The following is a 20,398-nucleotide window of genomic DNA, read 5'->3' as shown; positions in this document are numbered from 1 at the left end:
GCCCTGCCTTCTTTATTGGGCCAGCTTCTGCCCAGCCTTCAGAATTCAGCACAAGTGGTATCTCCGGGAGGAGGCTGGTAGCCTGGGCCAAGGCCCCCTCGACTCCTGTGTGCCCCTGGCTGTCCTGTCCTCATATTTCTCACTTCATGTTACACTGGCCTCTTTATGTTACCGACCTCTCCACTACCCCCTCATGGGTCCTCAACAGCCACCCTTTGAGGGAGGCTAGCACACAGAAAACATCAAGTGACTGATTTTGAGGACAAGGGTCAGAGTGCACCCTTCCTTGTAACAGCTTTGGTTTGACCTGACTCTGGGCTCTCACACTTGAGCAGGCACTCACACACATTTGCTCATTTCCTGCAGTTTTTTGGCACCAGTCTTCCTTTGACCATTGAAGGCAATATATCCTTAATTAATGTTTGTTAATATTTGTTGGAGAATCCAATGAGCAGTTTAAGAAATCACACACGCACACATACACACACACATTATCTGACCTCTGTCATAGAAGGTGGAGGGAATATGAGAGACACAGAGGCCACTGCTGGCCATCAGGTGTCACTTTTGTAGGGCCTGACTAAAGTGCCCAGAAAATGTAGCCCCAGCCATATTTGCCAGGGATTCTGGTTCTAATGAAACCAGTTGGAAGGCCACCAAAGTTCCCAGAACATGAAATTATGACTGTACCTTGCACCCTTCTATTCTCTTAGACTTAGTCAGCTCTTTCAGAAATGCCTCTGGGCACCAGAACTAGCTCTATTTCAAAACAGTTTTTGTCGTCGTTGTTCAGTTGCTCTGTTGTATCTGATTCTTTGCAACACCATGGACTGTAGCACACCAGGCTTCCCTGTCCTTCACTATCTCCCAGCGTTTGCTCAAACTCATATCCTTTTGAGTCGATGATGCCACAGACTTTGGTTAAAAAATATTTTAAAAATAAGTGGTTTTCTGAAGAAAGTGAGTTCCCAAATTAAGAAAATATCCTTTTAAAATGTAACTATAGAATCAGAGATCTCAAAAAGTTCTTGAAAGTTGAGATCAGTTTCTTTTTTGGAGAAGGGTGTTGGCTAAAGCGGTGCTAGTTAGAGTGTGATCTAGGGCGGCAGCATCTCAGCCCTAGGGGACTCGCTGGGAATACAAATTCACGAGCCCTGCCCCAGGGCAGCTGAACTGGAGTCTCTGAGCATGCAGCCCCCAAAATTATGTTTTCATAAGCTCTCGAGGTGATCCTGAGGGTCACTAGGTGAGCAAACTCAAAACTCTCCACAGATCAGTTGTTTTCCTTCAGGAGCAAATCAATCCATTCTACAGAGTTCTCAGAACACCAGAGCTGCTAAAAACGTAGCTGTCAAAATCACCAGGAGAGCTTATTAAACACAAATTCCTGGGCTCCAACCACAGAGATTCTAGTCCAGTGAGTTTGGGGTGCTGCTTATAAATTTGCTTTCTCTCAGGCTGCCCAGTGGTTCTGCTGATCCCTGGACCACACTTTGAGTAGCAAGGGCAGACATCCAGAAAGCCATGAGCTGATCATACATGGCAACAGAAGCCACACTCCACGCAGTCAGCACGGAATGATGCCCTGGCAACCATAGGGAGGGTTTTGTTTCTTCCCCTGTAAGAAATCCAGTGAAACAAAAAACAGCACAGAAGGTGCTGGAGCAGGTTCCTTTCTGTAGCTTCAAAAGGCAAAACTTTTGTGCAATTTTTTTCTTTCACCTCTTTTGATGAGGACAGTCCCTTAAATATCAGTAACCAGAGGCTGCTGGGAGTGGGGCTCATAACACTGCGCATCCCAGGGCTTCCCAGCTGAGCCCCTCTCCAAGGAAAGGAATAAATGAATGAATGAATGAATAACTACAGAAATCACACACATATACACACACATGCTATGTAACACTATATAACTAATAATGAATAACAACCTCCACATATCACAGTAATGCCTGGTTATCAGAGAACTTGCATATATATAATAAATAATTATTTATAATTATTGCTTAATTATTGCTTCTGGACTGTGAGATCATTGTTGACTTTCTTTTTTATACTTTTCTTTACATACTTTTTCTGCAATTAAAATTAATTGTTTTTATAACCAGAAGAAACACTATAAAAAATGATATGCATTAAAGGAGAGAAAGTGTTAACAACTGAATTGGATGAGGTGTTCGGTTGGCTGGGGAGTATTATATGGGTCCTCATGGGTCTCTTTATCCTTAGAGCCAAGCATATATTTTATTGGCTTCTGTACATGCGTACACATGTATGAGTTTGCTCATTCCTGTGCGGTCTATCATGAAGAAAAACATCTTAGGCCTCATTACCCATGGGCATGGGTTTCAGATGATTGATTAAACTGGGGTGACTTCTATACTTCCTTGTATCCATGCAACCGCTAGGTGAACAAACCCAGGCTGGCCTAGTGGATTATAAGATAGACCATGTGAAACAGAGATAAGTCATCTCGGCTAAGACTACTCTAGACCAACTAGCATCCAGCTGACCTAGCAACTGACCATAGAGTGAGCCCAACCACGAGCAGAAAAACTGCCCAACTGAACTCAACCCAAAGTACTGACTTTGAATCATGAGCTAAATAAATGGTGTTGAAGCCACTACATTTGAGGGGGTTATTTGTTACCCAGCAAATGCTAACTGATATACTGGGTATACATCGAGTTTACTAAGTGCCATCATCCTATTCTTCTCTCCATACCCAGAAATCATTTTTGTTTTTACCCTTCTATGTTAGGAGTTTTAAAGATAGTGGTATTATCAGGATGAGTAAGCAGCAGGCAGCAAGTAGAGCGGAAATAAAGTATGCTCAGAAGGCATGGCAGTAATGGAAGGTGCTGTCTTCACATCCTTAATAAAAGAAAATAGGCCAAGAGGAAAAAAAGAAGCCTGACTTAATATAAATTTTTCATATGGCATTTCAGGAACAACCAGCCATTCTATTCTTAACCTTTTCCTCTATTGAAGCTGAAATTTATTTCCAGTTAAACATCTAGCTTTGTCTGAAAGACAATACTGAAGTTGTGGGCCAGGACAGGAAGAATGAAGTTGGGAAAATAAAATGTGATACTCTCTACAGCAATTCCATTATCATTTCCCTATCTGATAAGTGAAGAAAACGAGGAACAGGAAGATTACATAACTTCCGCCAGATCTGAGGCTGGAACACCCGCCATTTAACCCTTACATTAGATGGCAGCCACATGCCAGGACAGTGCCTAGGATGTGGCAGATGGTCAACAAATGCTGTGTGGGGCTGATCATGTGAGCCCTAATAGGATGTTGCACTTGGGCCTGGTGAGCAGCTTCTGGAGAATGAATATTCGTGATGGGTATTGATCGATCTGCCTCTTTTATCCCCACCTTTCTCTATATAGGGACACTTTTAGCATATCCATTCTTTATGGATTTCAAAGAGCCAATGAAATTCTTTATGGCTTAAAAAGTGGTGATTTGGTAGGAAGTTCAGGAGACTTGTCTGGAAAGTGAGTTTTCCAAGCACACGTAATTTTCACTCGGGTTCCGTGAGTGCTGTGGATGACAACTGGGGAACTGGTGGAGATTCTGGGCATGGTGGGTGGGAAAAGCATCCCCCTAGACACACCTGCCATTGTCAAGGTGGTTTACCTCTTTTCTCTCTTCTCTATGGTTCAGCCAAACATTAAAATTTCTTGTATCCAGTTGATCATGCAATCTTCACTAAAAACCTTGCAAGTATGAACTGATTTGCCTCTCAATAAATTGGTCAGTCATTTTCATCTTTTCTTCCACCTCCTGTGCCCACCCCACAAACATGGACAGATGTGCACAGAACACACGTCACATGCCCACCACCCATGTTTTTTTGTTTGTTTGTTTTTTGCTCTCAATCAGGAAAATTCAAGTAAGACTCTATTTGTGAAATATAACTGCTCAGAATCAGTTCAGAATCAACATGACCCTAGTGAAAGCCCTAGAATTCTGTGTTTTCCCAGCAGGCTTCAGAAAGAAGTGGAATCAACACAGTCAAGTATAAGATGAATTCCAATGAGCTCCACTAAATAATGCCAAACCTCGAGGATACTCATTACCTGGGCTGAAGGACATGAAGCTTTGAAGTCTCAGATGTAGGTAAAGGCATGTTTAAAATTTCAGTCATGATGTGAATTAATATACTTCTATTCCTTGCCAAATTTGGGAAGCAGAAAGATGATTTTACATAGGGACAAGAAAGAGTAAGAGAAAAGACAGCTTATGATTTACATGTGCTTCTGAGGTTTCAAATAGGCTGCAGTGGTAAGTAAGCAAATAGACTTATTCATGAGTCTATTTAATTATAAATTCATTTAAAAATATGTACCAAGCACCAACTGAGTGGGAATTAGTGCCGTGTGTGTGAATGATAAACAGGATAGTATTTCTGGCGCCAAGAAGTTTGTAGCCGAGTCCAGGTGCAAGAACGTGGATCTGGAGACATACTCAGGGTGAGGCGCTGGCAGTACTCAGAAACCCACCCTATCCAGGAAATAGCACTTTCTTTAGACTCACAAATTTAAGAGAATATTCGTTCTCCTGAAACACAGCCAACCTAAGTTTTCACAATCAGAAGCTTCCTTTGTGTTACCAAACTCTTGACATAAATATGAAAGACAGATTGACTTTCTTAAGCGTGCAAGACAGAGCACAAGGGTGTGTTGAATGGTCCAGATTCTTTTACACTGACCACCAGTTTGAGTTATTGAAAGCAGTGTCCACCCCTCTCCTAACATCTCCCTAACATCAAAGACCTGCTGAATTTTCCCAAGTGCATCTTCAAGAATTGAGAAAGCAGTAAGAAAGAGACTTCCTGTGTAAAGGATACTTAACATCACATGGCCTTGGAGAGAACCAAATCTTACTATACATCTCTGCTCTCCTTCCCCTATCTCACTCCCAACTTACTTTCCTGGTATAAGTTTACCCAAGATTTCACAGGTGCACTTCCTGATGGGGTCCCCTTCCCTGACCAGGTCATGCCCCATTTTAAACAGTCTCATAACACTCTATACTTTTGACAGTACCATTTAAAATACTGTAGTGGTTATAAGTATGGACTCCAAAATCAGACCTCTTCAGTTCAAATCCTGGGTCTGCCACTTTCTGGCCATGTCCTTTTAGGCAAGCTGCTTAACTTCACTGTGCCTCAGTTTTTCTTATCTGTAAAATGGGGTTAAGAGTAGTTCCTACCTCATAGGCTTTTTTTGAAGACCAAATGAGGTAATATTTATGAAAATGATTAGAACAGTGCCTGGCAGAAGGTAAATGCTAAATAAGTGTTCATTTAATACATAAACAAAATGGAATGAATTGTTTAATACATTCCTTTCAAATATAAGTTCCAACTTATTGTTTTTCATCACTGAGATGAACTATTGTAGTACTAGATGTCCAATGCACATGGGTGGAGTAAGGAAGGCATTACTACTTCTATTATTACTATTACAGTTGGTACCTAACATTTATGGAATATTTGCTCTGTATCTGGCACTGTAGTCAAAACTTTATAGGCATTATCTGATGTAATCTTCACAATAAATCTTAGAAATAGATATTAACACTCTTTTTTCAGATGAGGAAACTGAGGCTCAGAGGTTACTAAACAATTTGCCCAAGGTAACATAGCCAGGAAGTGCTGATTCAGTTCCAGGGGGTCTGAGGAGTATGCCAAGTCCTGGATCATTTGAGAAGTTTGCATAATAGTGACTGGGAACTAAGGCAAAGAGATGAGGTCAGTACGGTGGCTATGGAAGTGTACCCCTCAGGTTCTTGCTGGTGAGTGGGGTCTGGGTACTATGCACACATACACACACACCTTAAGGATGGGCTAGATTCAGTGCTGAGTTTCTAACATGAGCATATGGAAAGGAAAAATAGTAACTCTGCAGGGAGAGACTTGACAAGCTCTGCCTTGGGCAAGTGGGCTTCCCCAGGGGCTTAGCAGTAAAGAATCCACCTGCAAAGCGGGAGATACAGGAGATGAGGGTTCAACTTTCCTGTGTCGGAAAGATCCCTTGGAGGAGGGCATGGCAACCCACTGCAGTACTCTTGCCTGGAAAGTCCCATAGATTGACGAGCCTGGTGGGCTGTAGTCCATGGCGTCGCAAAGAGTCAGAGACGACTGAAATGACCGAGCACGCATGCATGCACCTTTGGCAAGTCCTGAAGTAGACCTCTCCAGTGATACTACATGGATTTACTGTCCCTCCTGACAGGAGGTGGTGAGTAGGACACTTCACTTCTGCCATATTCTTTCCAAAAACCCGTAACTCAAGTCTAAAGCTAAGAGCAACAGCACACAAACCCAGATTGGGGGACATTCTACCAGGTACAGGGCAATGCTCCTCAAGACTACCAAGGTTTATAAAAATCAAAGAAAGATGGAGAGACCGCCACAGGTTGGAGGACATGGGGGAGACATACAACTAAGTGCAGTGTGGTACCAGGATTAGATCCTGAACCAGGAAAAGAGCGTTAATGAAAGAGCTGGTAGGACACAAATAAAATCCAGAATCCCATAAATAGTAATGTCAGTTTCTTAGTTGTGACAAATGTACCATGTGTCAAATGTAAAATGTGAAAATGTAAGGTGTTAACAGTGGGAGAAATTGGATGGGCAGTGTAATATCCTTGCGATTTGTCTGTAGATCTAAAATTATTCCTAAATAAAAAGTTTACTTTAAAATGCTTCCAGAAATTGTGACTTGATTGCTCTAAGATATGGCCTGAGCTTTGGAATTTTTATAAGAGCCACCGGAATTCTGATCTGCAGACAAGTTTTGGATACTACTGATCCACACTTTTAGGAGCTGGGCAGTAAAGCTACTTCCTTTTAGGTAAAGTCAAAGGGGCAGCTGCCTTAAGGTGACTCTACACCTGAGCTACTGCTTCCTTCTCTGTGATCTCAGTTCAGTTGTCCAGTCATGTCCGACCCCATGGACTGCAGCATGCCAGGCTTCCCTGTCCATCACCAACTCCTGGAGTTTACTCAAACTCATGTCCATTGAGTCAGTGATACCATCCAACCATCTCATCCTCTGTTGTCCCTTTCTCCTCCCGCCTTTAATCTTTTCCAGCATCAGGGTCTTTTCCAATGAGTCAGTTCTTCACATCAGGTGGCCAAAGCATTGGAGTTTCAGCTTCAGCATCAGTCCTTCCAATGAATATTCAGGACTTATTTCCTTTAGCAGGGACTGGTTGGATCTCCTTGCTGTCCAAGGGACTCTCAAGAGTCTTCTCCAATACCACAGTTCAAAAGCATCAATTCTTCAGCGCTCAGCTTTCTTAACAGTCCAACTCTCACATCCATACAGGACTACTGGAAAAACCAAAGTAATGTCTCTGTTTTTTAATATGCTATCTAGGTTGGTCATAACTTTTCTTTCAAGGAGCAAGTGTCTTTTAATTTCATGGCTGCAATCACCATCTGATTTTGGAGCCCCCCAAAATAAAGTCTGTCACTGTTTCCATTGTTTCCCCATCTATTTGCCATGAACTAATGGATGCCATGATCTTAGTTTTCAGAATGTTGAGCTTTAAGCCAACTTTTTCACTCTCCTCTTTCACTTTCATCAAGAGGCTCTTTAGTTCTTCTTCTCTTTCTGCCATAAGGGTGGTGTCATCTGCATATCTGAGGTTATTGACATTTCTCCCGGCAATCTTGATTCCAGCTTGTCCTCCAACCAGCCCAGCATTTCCCATGATGTATACTACATATAAGTTAAATAAACAGGGTGGCAATATACAGCCTTGACGTACTCCTTTCCCGATTTGGAACCAGTCTGTTGTTCCATGTCCAGTTCTAACTGTTGCTTCCTACAGATTTCTCAAGAGGCAGGTCAGGTGTACTGGTTAGGTGGGCCTAATCATAATTATGCTGGCTAAATGGGTATTCAGACCTCCCTTTGTAGAACCAAACTAAAATGGAGTTGCTATTGTCAGGGATGAAATCAAGATGGTCAATACAGGCATGCAAAGGAAACATAAGTGAGCCTTACAGGACTTTACAGCTCTTCTCAGAAATCAGCAGAGGACACTAGCCAATCCCCAAACTCGAGTTCTGTTCCCATTAGCTCTAGATTTCCTTGTGATCCTGACTCAGCTGCCCTGACCCAAATAAGAACGATCACTGGGCAATCAATCAGCTGAAAAAGCCAAATAGCTTCTGTATCGATCCCATAAATCCCTCAGCCTGTGAGCAACTTAGAATTCTTTGCTCCTGGAGTCTTGAGCTTTCCAGTTCACAGGTCAAAAGCCTTGCAATAAACTCATCCTTCTGCTTTGTTTTATTCTGAGGGTAGAGCTTGTTTTATGACATCATCCAGCATGCCAGAAATTTATTCCTGAGGAGCTGAGTGAATGGAACATCTGGGAATCAGTTAAGTGCCTAGTGAGAGTTGACTATTTACAGGCTTTTTTGAAGAGAACCCGTGGACAATGAGAAGTTCCTCCTGTAACAGACCTCCCATATTAGCTCACTTAATTTATTTATATTTCGTTCCAATGTTTTCAGACAGCAGGGCACTTTATAGCCTAGTCATCTCACTCCCTCACTCAGGTGAGTCGTGGCTACCGTAAGGGATGCTGGAGGTGCCCTGCCTAGATCCCAATTACTCTGTACTAGAAGGTGTACCAGTTCCCCAGAGGTCAAGCTTGCTGTGCTTACAGGTTATACCTGTGACTTGCCCTGAGCCCTGCCCCTGGCTCATGGGCCACCCCACCCTGAGATGCCTGGGAGTCCAGGCTGCCCAGTGACTGGCTGAACAGAGCTACCTCCTTGCCTCAAGGCAGGATGAACTGTGATGCCACGTGCCCTCCGGAGCTCAGGACCAGGCTGAGGCTAGTCCCCGGCTGAGATGGCATCCTTGCTGGGCTCTTTCCCCTTCCCTGTCTTGCTCTCCTCACTCTTACAGGCTGACCTGAGAATCCTTCCTCATCAAATCACTTGCACTTGAGTTCTGTTACAACCAGGGAACCAGACTTATATCTGCCTGCATCCCGCTCCAAGTGGTGACTGGCGGACAGTAGTTAGGGTCCTCCCACCCCAGTGATCTTCACTGGCCACCATCTGTGTCTCCCTGCACCCCTAGTATGGCTCTAATGGCGTCTTAATTTCTGCATCCACAGCCACATCAGGAGATGCAGTTGCCTCCTACTGGGCTCCCTATTTCTGCTCTTATTTCACCTCAATCCAGAATGATGCTGGAAAAAGATAAAGCCCCTCTGAGGAACCCTGCAGAGGTTTCCAGTGCTCTTCCACCAAAAGCTGGACCCTCCTCAAGGCCCAGTGGGCCTCGCCGACCTGGCACTTCCCAACCCCGGCCTCATCCCACATCCCTTCCTTCTCCACCAGCTTTGACCCCTTGCTGCTGAAAACACCATCCTGGCTCCTACCTCAGGGCTCTGAACCATTATCCTGAAACACGCCCCCACCAGGGCTGGCGCCTCCGCCTCTGGGGCTGGACTGCCATCCTCCCTCAGAGAGGCCCACACTGACCCGTCTCATTTCCACTTCACCCTCTCTGAATCTGCTTAGCCCCTGTGTCATCCGAGGCCGTTTTTGGTCTGCCTGCTTGTTGGATGCCTGCCTCTTCCTGCTAAAACATATCTCACTGCCGATCTTGCCTGACTGTTGGCCCTGTTCGCCTAGAGGAGCACTAGGCACGTAACAGATGCTCAGGAAGTGCACGGAAGGAGGGGAGCTGAGGCGCCGGTGCTTGGTGCTCCAACGCCAGCGTCGAGGGGATCTAAGCCCACCGACGACATCCGGAGCCCAGGAGGCGTCACCAGACAGCCTATAAATCACAGAAAAAGAGGCCACCCTTGCGCGGCGATGGCATTCCTCTGTCAGACTGGCCCCTCGAGGTCTGTTCTAGTCCCCATCTCTCTGGCCACGTCCTCACTGCTCTTCCTGGCTCGGGGTGCCCCAGCTTTGGTTGGACTCATGTACCGAGGGCCCACAGCCCACACAGCCCCTCTCGAGCAGGGTGAGCGGCCCCAGATCTTTTGCTCAGCTCATTCAGCGAGGCCAAGGGGCGTCCTCCCCACCCCCAACAGCTGCTTCGCAGAGGCGTCTCCACAGCTCGCACCAGGGACCCCGGCTCCTGCCGTGACTGCTGGCCCCGTGACTGAAGCCTTTTCATCAGTCCCCAGGGCTGCTAACGGTGAACACTGAAAGGTATTCCTCCAGAGCCCCCTGCCTGCTCTTCCAGGGCTCCGCAGGCCTTGCCTCTTCTGGAACAATGACTGTGGATTGAGGCAATCAAGGTCAGAAAAGTGCATGGGGGCCCCAATTCGGGCTGGAAGGCAGGCTGCAAATAACCAAATTACCCAGTTCAGAGCGAGACCGAGCTGCTGAGATAGGGTCATTTGGGAGGCCGCTGATGGATGTCCTCAGGAGAGGAGCCTGTGGACAGTTGAAGGGCTATAGGAAACGGAACTGGCCTTTCCCCAATGTGGGGGCAGGATTCTAAGACAACACTCAAGGGACTTCCCTGGTGGCACAGTGGTTAAGATTTCGCCTTCCAGTGCAGGGGGATGGATTTGATTGCTTGTTGGGGAGCTAAGATTCCACATGCCTTATTGCCAAAAAGCCAAAACATAAAACACAAGTGATATTGTAACAAATTCATTAAAAACTTTAAAAATGGTCCACATCAGGGAAAAAAAAAAAGACAGTGCTGAAGATTCCGCCATAAGCTCTGTGTGTAATCCCCCCCGTTGGGCACTGGGTGTGGGCGTCTGTGACTGTGACAGGATAACCCATAGCCCGGTGGCTAGGTTATGTCAAATGGAAGAGGCAAAGGGACTCTGCAGAGGTAGTTAAGGTTCTTAATTAGTTGATTTTGAGATCATCTAGGGGGTGGGCCTGACCTAATCAGGGGAAAGTCCTTAAACCAGGGAGTTGGTTGACCCTTCCTGAAGAAATTCTCCCACTGGCCTTGAAGAAGTAGACTGCAGCTTTCTGAAAGGGCTTGCGAGGGGGCTTGCAAGGAACTGAGAATGGCTCCTGGTGGCTGGCCAGCCAGGGAACGGAGCCTCAGTCCTATGAATCCTGCCAACCACCCAAACATGCCTGGGAGAGGCCCTCAGGAGGTGTAGCCAGCTGACCCTGGACAGCAGCCAGTGAGGCCCCGACCCAGAACCCACGGGACCATGAGATGCTCTATGCCATACAGTGCCCAGACCCAGGACCCATGGGATCCGTGAGATCTCTATGCCACACAGTGCCCAGACCCAGGACCCACGGGACTGTGAGATGTTCTATGCCACCCAGCACCCAGACCCAGGACACACAAGACCGTTAGACATTCTATGCTACCCAGCGCCCAGACCCAGGACCCATGGGACCATGAGATGCTCTATGCCACCCAGCACCCAGACCCAGGACACACAAGACCGTTAGACATTCTATGCTACCCAGCGCCCAGACCCAGGACCCACGGGACTGTGAGATGTTCTATGCCACCCGGACCCAGGACCCATGGATCCGTGAGATGCTCTATGCCACCCAGTGCCCAGACCCAGGACCCACGGGACCCTTGAGATGCTCTATGCCACCCAGCGCCCAGACCCAGGACCCACGGGACCATGAAGTGTTCTATGCTACCCAGCACCCAGACCCAGGACCCATGGAACCATGAGATGCTCTATGCCACCCAGCGCCCAGACCCAGGACCCATGGAACCATGAGATGCTCTATGCCACCCACCGCCCAGACCAAGGACCCAGGAGACCATAAGACATTCTATGCCACCAAGGGCCGAGACCCAGGACCCATGGGACCGTGAGATGCTCTATGCCAAAAGGTTGCGGTAATAATGTTACGCAGCAATAGATAAGAACTACACCTGGGCTTTAGAGAGGCTGCTATGGGTCTGCAGGCTGCCTCCCCCAGACCAGAGGGCTTCTGCCCCCTCTTGTCTCCCTCCACACCTCTACTTAGGAAAGGCTCACAGGTACTGCAGCATAGCATGGAAGCTCTACTCATAACTAAAGTCCCAAAGTGTCCTTACTTGTGAGTGAGGGGCTTGAATCGAAGGCTTCTCAACATTTCCTCCAGTTCAACGTTCCATGATTCTACGATGGAACCCCATCCCTGGGGCACCACATTGAGTGGTTCAGAAGCAACTAGAGCTGGTATCTTAGATGGGATTCAAACTAGGCCTGAATGACCCAAGGTGCCCTAGCTTTCATCTCCATATCTCCGTTAAAGCACTTTAGAGTATGTCATTTAAATGGGTTCCGGGAACCCATGGCATGAAATTTACATTCATTGATCTATACCAGGGCGTTTTTCCATCAGAGACCCTCCGTCCCCCCAGTTTGGGTTCTTTCAATTCCAACTTTATCTTGTTTTTGTCCGGTGAGGGGTGGAGAGTTTCAGCCACTCACCAATACTGGCTTCAGAGCAGCACTGATGTTCTATCAATAATGTTTTCCAAAATGACAGGAAGGCCCCCATGAAGTCAGATATACGGGTTCTAAAATGGAATTGTGCACCATCACTATGCACCCCACATGCTCCCCTTCCTATTTTTTCGCCACCTGGAGGCTGACGCTCTGTGCCGACTGCTGCAGCTCCTTCCCGGGACTGCGAGAGCTGCCACCTCCCTCCCACTCCCCGGCTGGCGGGCTGGAGAGAATTACTCCCTCTCTCGGTCCTCACCCCATGCCATTTTATTTTTTAAATGTTAACAACGATAAAGTGGGACTTACATTTTGGTTTGGTGCTTAAAAACAAACCCTTTGATTCTGTCTGCTTGGGGCCCATGGGTGCAATCAGCCTTAAGATCACAAGATGCCAAGAGATATGGTTCTCTGACTCCTTCAGTAGGAAACCAGGAGCAGCAGGACCGGACAAAGCGCCTGACAGATGCTGGATGGGGGAGCACAGATGACGGGTGGGTGTGGGCTGGAGAATGTTTAAGGATCCAGAGATTCAAAGATGTAGTGAGCTTAGAGAGAGTGGTCACAGTACCCAGGGTAGGGGGGCCTGGGAGATGAGACGGACAGCCCACTGCCCTCAGAGAGGGGTCACCGTGAATAGAGCTTAGACTGGAAGATAGACCTGGTTGAGAATGTTAGTTCTGCCATTTTCAAGCCAAGAGACTAAGGTAACTTACTTACCTTAAATTACTTACTGAACCTCAGTTTTCTCAACTGTTAAATGAGACTAATAATACCTTGTAGGTTATCATGGGAATCAAATGAGATGATGTATGCAAAAACCTTAGCTTAGTGACTAGCACAGAGATGCTGAATAAATGGTACCCAGCTGGAGTGCAGTGAATACATGCTGAATAAATGAAGGGTTGTAATATCTATGTGCCAAAGCTGGAGACAGCTATGACGCTTGGGTGTCTGGAGATGACAGTTTGCAAAACTGTAGCAGTCATTCTTGATTCTCTGCCTATGTCACCCCGGTACTGTCCTCTCCCTTATATTCTAAGAGCATGTATGACAAGCACTTATGTGCCTTTGGGGATTTCTGCCTTCTCGGGAGTAAGCTTGCCATCTCGCAGGGCTGGGTGCAAGTGGCACTTAGCCACTTAAGGATGGGAGTTGGTATATAAGTACCCTCAGATTCCATGCCCTTCAGGTGGGGCAATTCAGGCATATTGTACGCTCCCTCTGAGAGAGGTCCTGCTGGGACTGAACCCCTGCAGGCGGCACTCTGCTCTCTGATGCCCCTTGTGTTGGCTTCCTTCCCATTTGAGCTAGCCTCCCTGCACACCACTCTGCTTCCTAGGATCACCTCCCAAATAGAGTGCTGCATCCTTCTCCTGGGCTCTGCTTCTAGGAGGACACTACCTAAGACAGCATTCCGATGAAAACATTTAGAAGCCTTTGCATTTTCCTTTTTCTTTCTTTTTTTTTTTTTTTTTTCCCACTTTGGGGATTCAGTAAACTAAAGCTGCTGCAAGACTGAACAAGCGGACAGCTCTTCTGCCTGGGGTCTTATCCTCAGGAGCCTGTCATCTGCCATCTGAAGTGGTTTGAAAAAATGAACAGCCAGGTTTCAGGATACTCTTTGGAAGTGCGTGACTAGAAAGTGGGGTGAGCCAGACGTCCCCTGCTAATCTGCAGAAGAGCTAAGATGAAGTTTCTGGTGGGGCTGCTGCGAGGTCCCGATGCAGGTATCTGGCTTGTTTTCCGTGACGCAGCAGCACCGCTGAAAAGCCTTCAGGGTTTTTTCCACTGCCTCCTCCCTCGGGTTCCCGTTTCTCCAAAGCCCTCATTGGATAATGGGTTGGCTGAGGGCGGCTTCTACCGTTATAGGGAGTTTTGCAATTAGAGGACAAAGCAGGGTTTTCTTACACAGAGGAGACTTCTGGAAGGACAAAGAAAAAACTTCAAATACAAATTCACTGAGACAAGCCCGAGTGAAATTTCAGCTAAAGGAACATCATCACAAAACAGTAAGAAACTGATGTTTTTCTCCAGTTGGAGCACAGAAATGCTTACTCATCCTCAATGTTTAGAGCAGAAAATTTTCCCTGTGCCTCCTGAATTGACTAGACATCTGGATCTGTGATTTCTTGGCCACCTTGGAGAGATGCAGTAAAAGGTTACAGGTGCCTTCTTGACTCAAGGATATCCAAGCTTAGGCCAAGGGCTCTGACTCTGGCTGAGGAAGGGACGGAGGCCTACAGGATGACAGGGTCATTATCATGCATGCCCAAGTTCCCTGCTTTGTGGAAATTAGTGGAAGCCCCTAGATGGACAGGCAGAGCCTAGAGCCCAGCCTGTGGTGGTGGAGGGGTTTCTGTGACTTATGCTCCCAAGATTGGTGGGGGCTGTGGTTGATAATTTTATAAAAATGGCTGAAATAATTCCCCTTTGGGTATTTACAATCTTGGGCGGCCCCTCCCCCACTCACATACAGTGACTTACTTTGGCCAATGGGACGATAATGAACGTGACCTCAATGGACTTGGGAAATGTGAAACATGGCGGCCTGCCCTCTCATGCTGTTTTTGGGTGATATGTGGTCCAGTCACTCCTATTGCCCCAGCCAAGAGCCAGGACCCACCACCATTCACAGAAGTGAAGACATCATGGACCAACAGGACTCCAGCCAATCTACTAGCTGAATAAGAAACCACCCAGGTTACCCACAGACCCATAAGCAATCATAAATGCTGTTTCAAACTACTAAGTTTTAAGGTAAACTGTTTCATAACAAAGACTAATGACTTCAGGGTCTCCCAGCTGTCACTGGTACCTAGATGGCATGTAGACTCCCCTTGCTCCCTCCATCAGCCTCCTCCCACCCCACCTCCGGGAGGGCTCAAACCCTAATGAGCTGCCAGTAGAAATCTTAGGACATTTTCATATTACTTTGCAGCGGTTGAAAATATCTCAGAATATTATATTCTCAGCACCACTTTGAAATTATGGTAGTTATTGGACTGAACATTGTTACTTAATACTTAAATCCTTAAAAGATTATATATTGCTGTCCCACAATTTAAATATTTTGATAGCTATGCTTTAGTTGATGTCCTATGAAATCCTAAGTATTTCATCTTATACATTAAAACATATCACCCAGCAAAGGGATCCAAAGACTTCCTTAGATTGACTGCCAGGAGGATCAGCGGGGGAAAAAACAGCTAACTCTATTCAGATTAAAAATCAAAACCAAAAAAACTTGGTTGGCCTATTTAATACAACCAATCTAGTCTCCAAATACTGACATCACTTATGAAGACTAGGAAAAGATAACCCAGGAAACTTCTAGCTGTATCTGATTCTGACAGGATCATTGAATCACCAAGAAAACCACTACTTTTAGGTAGTAGAGACAAACTCAAATGCCCTTACAGGCTGGCAAAATAATACATGTGTGAATTGAAGCAGGTATATAAAGACATTTAGTGCTAGGCTCTGTGGCAAATTGAAACAGAAATACTCTGTGTTAAGGCACTCAGATTTGAAGTGTTTGCAAACTCAGCATTGGCCCAATAAAGCAAGTCTGTGGACAGCATTAAGCCTAGGGGTCATTAGCTCGTTAACCGTGGATTAGAAGCAAAACCAGCCATCTGGTCAGCCCTTTTCCTTGAGCTGGCAGTCATCGACTTCAGTAGGTAGCTGATGTTTCACAGGGCAGTCAAATTTCTGATGCCTCAGTTTGCATAGCCACAAAATGGTCACTTTTAAAATAACTTTCCTTTCGAGAGCTGTCATGAAGTTAAAAAATTAGGTCATATCACGGGAAGCAATTTGTAAAAAAAAAAAAAGTCTTTAAATATTGGTTTTGGTTTGGTTTGGTTTAGCCGCTAAGTCATGTCTGCCTCTTGTGACCCCATGGACTGTAGCTTGCTAGGCTTCTCTGTCCATGGGGTTCTCCAGGTTTGGTAAGTGACCTGATAAAAATTAAGTCTGTGCATGTTGGAGATACTGCGGCTTATCATACCAACCCTGAACCTGGTTCTCCCCTCAACTGCATTGTGTGTGTGGTTCCAGCACGTAAAACATAATCTTGCATGATGTTCACACCCACAATCAATTGATATAAGCTGGGCACCTGGCCCACGCTGCACCAGCCAGAGCTGTTCTGAGAGCTTTTAACATGGGGTATAGACAATAGAGGGCCGTCCGTTGTCAACAGTGGATGTGCAGGGAGCACAAACTAGGCATCCACGTTCCTGGTACCTGGAGGGAGGAACTGACTTTTTAAGGAGAGAGAGTGCAGTCAGTGTACAGAAGGAAGCACTGACACGAGGCAGCAGGAGAGCCTTGGAGGTGCTTAAACACTAGGTTTGGGTTGTTCCTGAATTCCAGCAACCTCTCTGTCCTTCTCATGGTTTGGCTGTTCAACATTTACTCAGATTCTTTGAGCAACCATTCATCTCCATTTTTGCCTAAATAACTCATATTTGGGTTTTTCTGTCATGTGCAAAACCCGAGTAGACACAAGCAATATAGCCAATCATTTTAGGATGCTCTACCTGGCAGCTCAGAATCAAAATGTTCCTCAAATGCTTTTATAAATGTTGGGTCACCATTTGAAGCCTGAGATCTCTGAGGGGAACAGCAGATTGAGACATCTCCTGAGTGGAGAGGAAATTTGGAAGAGCTGAGGCAGGACTGGCAAGGAAGAACAGGACAGGAGAAGAGCACTGAACTGTGAGTCAGGAGTCCTGCTTAATGCTCACCCTGTGGCTTGGTAAATAATTTAGCTCTGAGCCTGGGCATTTGTTATTATTATTATTTTTTAAATGCCATCTGTACATTCTGCCATAGCTCAAACCTATGGTTCTCTGTGAGCTGAGGACAGAAATCACACAGATCCTAAGGTGAGCTGTCAGGATCCTTTTTCTAAGGACAGTTGATGCTCTGATCCAGAGCAGAAAACAAAACATTGCGGGATGAGTGGAAAAGGTCAGGCTCCCTTCTTGCACCAGCGGCAGTTTATTGAAGCGCCCAAAGCAAAGGCATGGAGAAGTGCTTTATTCTTTGCACAGTGGGTACTGTTTCCTCTCTGGTATCCTTCAGAGGCTGCAGGCTGGAACTGCAGAAAGAAGGGGCTACAATGTCATTTGGCGAGATGTTAAATTTTTCTAAGTTTGCGGAGGAAGAATCTAAGAGCCAGAGATTGTTGCAGGGGGGAAAAGATAACAAAGGAGCCCTACGTTCCCCACCCATGACCCCTGTCTTCATTCTGTGGACATTTGTCTTCCTCATCCTTCAAACTCATTCTGATGGGCAACAGCATCCATATATTAACTACGTCAGAAGAGTGAGTGGAGACTTCTAACCAGAGGCCCAGGACAGGACTTCTCTCTCCAAATACCTAGGCACAGCTTCTGTGTGGCAGAGAACAGGGGAAATGCCTCATCCTCATCAGACCCTGTTCAAGATCAGTGTGAAAACTTGAAGGACCTACTAAAGGCTATTGGTTCTCAAACTGCAGCATGTATCAGAATCACTTGGAAGTGATGAAACAGGAAGGCTCTTGCCCCATCCCTAAAGTTTCAGACTTAGGGGGATGGGATGGGGCCTGAGAACCGCATTTCTAACAAACTCAGGGGACACTGATGTAGCTGGTACAGAGATGATAGTTTGAGAGCCAATGTCCCAGAGTAAAGAGCAATGACTGTGGAGGGTCAGCAGTATTGTGCTTGGGATCTGAAAACTCAAGTTTCCTCTCTTATTAGCTGTGTGGAAGGAGCGTCCATTCTCTGCCTCTCAGACTCGTTAATTTCTCCCTCATCCCTTAAAATGGGAACCTTCACTCTTCGGGAAGATAGTTTCCACCATTCCTTCCACTCCTTTCTTTATTTGCCCTTCCAACACCCAACTTAAGTGCTTTGTAAGATAGGAAACAGGCAGTGAGCAAGTAGAGCCCAGTCCTCCATTTGGCTTTTTCCTTTTCTTATCCACAGAGAGGTTACATTTTCTGCTCCTCCAAGCTGCAAATCTTCTGAGGCATGTTCTGCATCTTGGGAGGGATAAGGGGGAAGCCAGGACCCAAGATATTCTTGCTGTGCTTGAGTACACTTATCTCTGAAGCCCTTCCTCCTTTCGTGAGTCTCAATTTGCAAGAATTCCCCCAAAATGTAAGGTCACTGCTGCATAGAGAATTGCTTTGGGAGCATTTTCCAACTTTAGAGGGAAATCATTCTGTGAATGCAGGCTGGAGCATACATTTTGCAGTTCACATGACTTGTTCTATTATATATTTGATTTTATATTTATTGGTTTTCATGAATAAAGGTAAAGGTTTTGATGAGGTGACATATGTAGGAATCTTGTACCTGGAGCTGGCTGCAAGAGAGTCTGTGTTTGTACCTCTCTGCCTATATATTATGTGCATATACAAAAACACACATGCCCACGTACAATATTTAATAAGGAGCCCAATGGTCCCCCAACAAAAACATTAACACTCAATACAAAATGAAGCCAACAGATGTAGCTTCAGCAACAGTTCACTAACTTACAGTAGATTTTTTTCTTAAGCTAAAGCAGAGCAGGGAATTTTGCATATCATCTCTAACTCCTCAAGGGTCTTAACACCTAAGGCCTTAAGCAAGAGGGGACCAGTGCTTTGATAAAGCATAGCCCGAGTTTCTTCATTTCCAAAAGCTATCCTGAGACTCACAAAGCCATTCCCAGAGCAGAGGTGCTATTCAAAAGCATTTGAAAAATCCTTGCACAAATAGAAAAACCAAAGACTGTTGACATGTTTTTCCATTTTATCGTGCATGCTGCTGAAGACAAAAGAATAATGTGGTAGTGTGACCTGCTGTTTCCATAAGCAACACCCACACTACAAAGAGGAAGAGAAGCACACAGCCTTTATGCGACCTGCGATAAAGAACACTGGACGTCTGGCACCACAAACGGTGGACAGTGGAACATGATGACACCAGTTCCTTCTTTCCCTGGGGCAGGTAACAATATTCCACAAGCTCAGCATCACATAGCATCACAAGACACATGCAAGGCTGCCACTGCTTTCTTCACACAGATGTGAAAACTGAGGCTCAGTCCAAGCTGGGCAAGTTGGTCAGGGTGATATAACTGAAGCGGCAGGGATGGGCTGGGTATGCAGCCCTCTGATACTTGATTCAGCACTCAATGAGTTTCTCCAGGTAGCGCACATCACCATATCTCACCTGGACTTTTTCGTCCAGAGGACAGAATTCTTCAGATTTGGCTGACTCATGTTCTGTACATCAGAGCACATTTTCTAAAAGAAGATCCCAATGTATTGTGTGCGACTCATGAGAAAATTTATGAGGTGGTAGGGAAAAGCATGGGCTTTGCAGTCAGAGAGACAAAAATTCCAAAGGCTTTTAAGGTTGCCATGGAAATTAAATGAGATAACGTACGCCAAGGCCTAGCACAGCATACTGTGGGCATGCAACAAGTCTGGTGGCCAACAAGTGGTGCCTTCACTCAGCTGGGGAAAGTAGGGCACAGAGTAACCGCTCAGTGGTTTTAGACTTGTTTCAAGAGAAGGACTGGCGGGGGCGGGGGAGGGGGATGCAAAATTCAGCGCTCCGTTAGTAATGGCTTTTTCTTAGCGATTGTTGTTGTTTAGTTGCTAAGTCATGTCCAACTGTCTTGCAACCCCATGGACTATAGCCTGCCGGGTTTCTCAGTCCATGGGATTTTCCAGGCAAGAATACTGGAGTGGGTTGCCATTTCCTTCTCCAGGGGGTCTTCCTGACCTAGAGATCAAACCTGAGTCTTGCATTGGCAGGTGGATGATAAATGGGACTAATTTACCACATCATGTCTCAGTTTAGTTTTCTCTCCTAGGCAAGAGGACACTGGATGTTTGAAAGGACAAGTTAGAAATTATTGTGTTTGGAGGACATTTTCTCAGAAGTTAACTCAACATGGA

At 45.9% G+C, this 20,398-nt stretch overlaps 1 protein-coding gene across 7 annotated transcripts in view; it reads right to left on the bottom strand.

The window, feature by feature from the left end:
* Positions 1–20,398, bottom strand: part of SNAP25 (synaptosome associated protein 25) — an 83,509-nt gene that overhangs the window by 53,203 nt on the left and 9,908 nt on the right. For 2 of the 7 annotated variants that reach the window (XM_055543382.1, XM_055543384.1), the window contains 2 exons: positions 14,066–14,368; positions 12,754–12,949 (listed from right to left, as the gene is read on the bottom strand). The exons of 2 other annotated variants lie outside the window; for them this stretch is intronic. The gene's annotated coding sequence lies outside the window, so the exon portion shown is untranslated. Of the gene's footprint in view, positions 1–12,753; positions 12,950–14,065; positions 14,369–14,502; positions 14,685–14,931; positions 15,128–20,398 lie in introns of all 7 variants that reach the window. 3 more of the 7 variants (XM_055543387.1, XM_055543388.1, XM_055543386.1) reach the window with 3 other exon arrangements.

Source organism: Bubalus kerabau, chromosome 13 (assembly GCF_029407905.1).
Source record: "Bubalus kerabau isolate K-KA32 ecotype Philippines breed swamp buffalo chromosome 13, PCC_UOA_SB_1v2, whole genome shotgun sequence".
In the NCBI taxonomy this organism is placed as follows: Eukaryota; Metazoa; Chordata; class Mammalia; order Artiodactyla; family Bovidae; genus Bubalus; species Bubalus kerabau.
The sequence above is the reverse complement of the archived record's forward strand: the minus strand, read 5'-3'. Positions and strand labels throughout refer to the sequence as shown.